This window comes from Armigeres subalbatus, chromosome 2 (genome assembly GCF_024139115.2).
Source record: "Armigeres subalbatus isolate Guangzhou_Male chromosome 2, GZ_Asu_2, whole genome shotgun sequence".
NCBI lineage: Eukaryota > Metazoa > Arthropoda > Insecta > Diptera > Culicidae > Armigeres > Armigeres subalbatus.
This window is the reverse complement of record NC_085140.1, coordinates 259,726,134-259,731,048: the sequence shown is the minus strand read 5'-3', so window position 1 is coordinate 259,731,048 and position 4,915 is coordinate 259,726,134. Positions and strand designations below refer to the sequence as shown.

General features: G+C 35.2%; 1 long non-coding RNA gene across 1 annotated transcript; it reads left to right on the top strand.

Moving 5' to 3' along the window:
- Nucleotides 1–233: 233 nt before the first annotated feature.
- On the top strand, nt 234–1,285 carry LOC134212140 (uncharacterized). Its single transcript, XR_009979198.1, has 3 exons — nt 234–722; nt 796–953; nt 1,024–1,285. It is a non-coding gene; the product is annotated as an uncharacterized LOC134212140 (long non-coding RNA).
- The last annotated feature ends 3,630 nt before the right edge of the window (nt 1,286–4,915 follow it).

Here is a 4,915-nt window from a genome sequence, read left to right as displayed (position 1 = left end):
ATGATATTAAATCAAGACAAAATTTTCAAAACGACTTACCCGCTTTTGTAAACAAATATTCAAACGTCGATTTCACGAATCCGATAGCACTTCGATACAAACCAACGCCTACCTATTGGTAGTGTTTGTTTGCGTGGGAGTGCTATCAGATTCGTCAAATCGACGTTCGAATCTTTGTTTACAAAAGCAGATAAGTCGTTTTGAAAATTTTGTCTTTGTCGCTCTGACAGATACTCTCCCATGCACCCTCTAAAGCGTTAAGTAATTTGTGAATGGTCCCTAATCGCACCGGCTTCTGAGAAAATGGACGCATAATTTCAATAAAACGTCTAATGGAAATTGTGGAACCCTTCCATACAAAAACGTTACGAGGGGGTGGGTTAGAGCTGAATATGGTCAATTTTAGCGTATGTAATTTGTGAATGAACCCTTATGTAATCACATGGTAATCACCAATATTTTTGTTTTCGTTTTTCATTATCCACTAATGCGCTTGCAATTGGTCTTCTACCTCACCTTATAGTATCTATTCATTGATCAAAAACTGCGGAAATGTCAAACAGCGCAACGTAAATAATAATATTCATCAATCAGAAATGTGGCCAATCAGTTTGATAGAAGTTTAGAGAATCCTTTCAAACCTGAGACTTCAAACCGTGCAACAAATGCGAGGACGAAGTAAACAAAATGCTATAAACTACAATAAATATCTCGCATTTCTGGTAAGTACACCATAATAATTAATAATCAAATGATTGGGTAGTTTTCTATTGAACGCTTTATTTGCATGACAAGTTGGTGATTCCGATGCATCTAGGCCTGAGTATAATTGGTCATGTAAACTTGTTTTCCGTTCCAAGCAAACTGAATCCATTGGATCACGTTCTAGTGCCCTCTTAACTTGACTTCACATCGCCAGAAATCGCTTGGATCGACGTGAAACTCATTGGATGGTAAGTAGAATCAAAAGCTTATTTTTTTTAATTTTCATTTGGTCAATTTGACCTTTTTCATTTGTTTCAGATCTCCGAAACCCAAATTCAACAGCCATACAAAATTAAATAATATTTGCTTTTGGCGAGTGTGTCGTATACAATCTATTCGCACAAAACGCTGATTCGATACCATGTCTTATATGTATATTGATGTTTTAAATAAATCACACATAATACACCGTGCACCTTTTATTAATTTGATTTTGAATCACTACATGTTTGAGTAACTACATAATCCCAATTTCCAACCAATTGTTTTTTCATCTAATTCGTTTCTGTTTTTCGCTATTTTATGATTGCTTTCAATAGATACTAAAATTTGTGCATTCCTGCTGGCGCTCAACACAGTATTGCCACCGATAGCTGCAGGGTACAGATACAAACCGACTGTATCTGTCGCTCAGGAAGATACAATCGTGTTCGCTAGAAGTGTTGAGGATGCCCATTCTAAAGTACAAACGATTTACTCAGCATACGCCGAACGAAGCTTACCAGTCATACCGAAGCTGGTAGTATTGGGAGACAACTTGAATAACTTGCTTGGACGCTTTTTCGTTTACTACGGAGATATACATTACGAGCTCCCATCAGCAGCGAGGGCAACAGACGTGATCATAAAGTTCACCGCCGTTCTTGGGTTACCGTACTCAAAGCTGTCCAAGCTGGTATGGTACTCGATTGGAGATATCGTTTACAACATTGATCATCGAGAGAGGTATGCCAGTTGTGTGAAATTCCGCAACTATATGACAGCTATCACGACAAAGCCATGATTACATGTATGCTTCAAGAATGTAATAACGCGTTTACAACCGTATGTGCATACTTGCAACATCTCAAGGAACATCATGATGTTCCTGTGGATTACCGGTACAAATGTACGGTGTTCGATTGTACTCAAATATTTTCAAAGTATTGCCGATTTCACCAATTTGAAGAGTTATGTGTAGATTGTGATTTGCCCGCTTCTTTTTCTCACACTCACTCTCATTTCGGGTTGATCGATTTTTGTTACTGAAATTTACCCAATTATAACCCATTACTGGTTAGTCACATGTAAGCGTGTACACTGAATCGATTCCCGCCATGATTTGACGTCTATTTGTTTTCAGATTGAGCACTCACACACAAATATTATACACGGAAAATCAAACTTTTTTGAGTGTATTGAGTGTGAGAAAAAGATGACTGTGAGAAAAAAAATCTCGCAATACTCTTATAAAGTGCAAAAAGCGCAATACTATCCATTTAAAAAACATATACTAGGTCATTCGCAAGATCTTCTGCAAAATCCAGTCCCAGATGAACTAAACGTGTCTAACAATAATCCAATAATAGTTAATAATACTGAACTGCCACAAGCAAGTGGTTCTTTGAATGACAGCACCCATATTTCCAAAAAGAAAAAAACAGCTCACGATGTTAATGAAGATGATAATACTGATTTTTTGGAGAAAATTGATGAATGCGCTCTTAGTTTCACTTTAAACTTACATACAAAAAACAATATTACGAGGAAGGATGTGTACAGTATTCAAAATGACGTTACGGTTATGTTATCGGATATCGCTAATGTATTAGAGGGTTTAGATGTTGGCATGAAAGATCCAGAAGTCGAGTTCAAGATGATAAGCTGCATTAATAAAATGAAAAACTTGTTCAAATCGTTCAATTCTGATCACAAATTATTCAAGATGTTAGGAAACCGAACAGGACTAGAATTGCCGAAAATAGTTACAATACAGGACAACACGATCATTTCCAATTCAATAGATCTTGATCTGGAGGCAGACATAACAAAAAACTTTTTGATTCTTATGCCGATTGCTAGTCAAATTAAAGCTTTCTTCGAAAGCAAGAATGTATTTAAACAAACAATGGAACATACAGCAAAATTAGAGAAATCAACCAACATTTCAAATTTCGTAAATGCGATCAAGTGGAGAGAAATAAAAGCAAAATATGGAAATGATGTAGTAATTCCGGTGTGGCTGTACTCAGATGAATTTGAGGTGAATGATTCTCAAAGTTCACACAGTAATCGCCATTCTGTGTGCGCGATATACTACAATTTCCCGACGGTTGATGAACAATTTTCGTCAAAATTATCGCACATTTTCGTTGCTGGTATGGTAAAAAAGATCGATATTAAAGATATTGGAATAAATAGGTTAATATCGGAGTTAGTAGATAAGTTCAAAGATATAGAAGAAAATGGGATTTATCTCACGATAGATAATGAAACTGTATTTGTTCGATTTGTTTTGTGTTTATTACAAGGCGACAACCTAGGTATACACTCTATGCTCCTAATGTCCAGCGGATTCAATGCGACATTTTATTGTCGGTTTTGTAGAAGGCCGAAAGATCTTCTCAAAAGTGATAATATAGAACACGCGAACTGTATGAGACGTCGACAAGACTATGAGGAAGATGTTGAAACTAATCGACATAGTGATACCGGCATTACAGGATATTCAGTTTTCAATGAGTTGCCATCATTCCATGTCGTAGAAAACAAAAGTGTAGATGCTATGCATGATCTGTTTAGCGGAGGAATTTGTAAATATGGGATAGAAGAGGTATTGAATCATTGCTTATATTTGAAGAAATATTTTACGATCAACGACTTGAATCTCAGTAAGAAGAGGATAGGTGAAACTTGTTTGGACAACGAGTTGATAAGAATGCCCGATATCAGGGAAACTTATAACAGCAAAGAAAAGCGCAAATCCGTTTTGATCAAATCAACCTCGAATGAAATGCGTATTTTTTGTCATTATTTTACCCTACTAGTAGGTCAGTTTGTACCACTAAACGAACCAGTATGGAGATATGCGCTCTGTTTAACACAGTTAGTGGAAATGTGTCTAAAAAGGTCATTCTCGTCTGAAGATATAGATAAGTTACGAGATTTGATTGCGTTACATCATAAAATGTATATAGACTTATTCAAAACAGATCTCAAGCCGAAACATCACTTCGTTCTACATTACCCTAGCGTAATTCAGTCATCGGGACCAATACAAAACATGATGTGTTTCCGCAATGAGGCGAAGCACAAAGGATTCAAACAATATGCTCATGTGATGCCATCGAGGAAAAACATTTGTTTCACTCTTTGTGTGAAGTCTTATTTACAGTTTTCTCATGATTTGCTGAATCAATGCTTTTTTAAACAAAATAATAATTCAGGATTCCAGTTGGCAGATATTCGTCTACGCAATTATTTCAGTAAATTGATGCAACCCTTGAATTTGAATACCGAATATAATATAATGCTTTCAAGCTCAGTTATTCATAAAGGAACCAACTATAGAAATGGTCAATTCATGGCAAAGCTCGAGTTTTCAAACATGCTACTTTTTGAGATCCTAGAAATTATTTCTCTCAACAACATGTTTTATCTTGTTCTCCAAGTTTGGACGGTTTCAGGATATAATGAACACTTTCAAGCATATGAAACACGAGGGTGTACGCAACAAGTAGATATTTTAAGCATAGATTATTTTTTAAGTTTGCCTATAACTGTTCATTGTATTAACGATGTTTTTTTATTCAAGCCTAAGAATAGCTTTAATGAGTAATGTATAAGAATAAATTTGTTAAAAAATGGCCAATAAAATATGTTTATTTTTGTTATGATTTATTTTATGAAGTAGATATATTTGGCTCAGGTTCCTGAGAGATTATGAATATATTTCAGGAAATTTTACCAGTAAACTAAATTGATAATCAAATATCATGTAGTGTTCTGTTCAATTTTCCTAAAATATACTCATAATCTCTTATGAGGAGCATGTGCGAAATATGGATGCTTCATGGTATTCCACATCATTTATCGTACTTTGTATTTTCAAGTATTTTACATCACATTGTATAATAATAAAGAAATGCGTTACTTTATGACATCTACACAA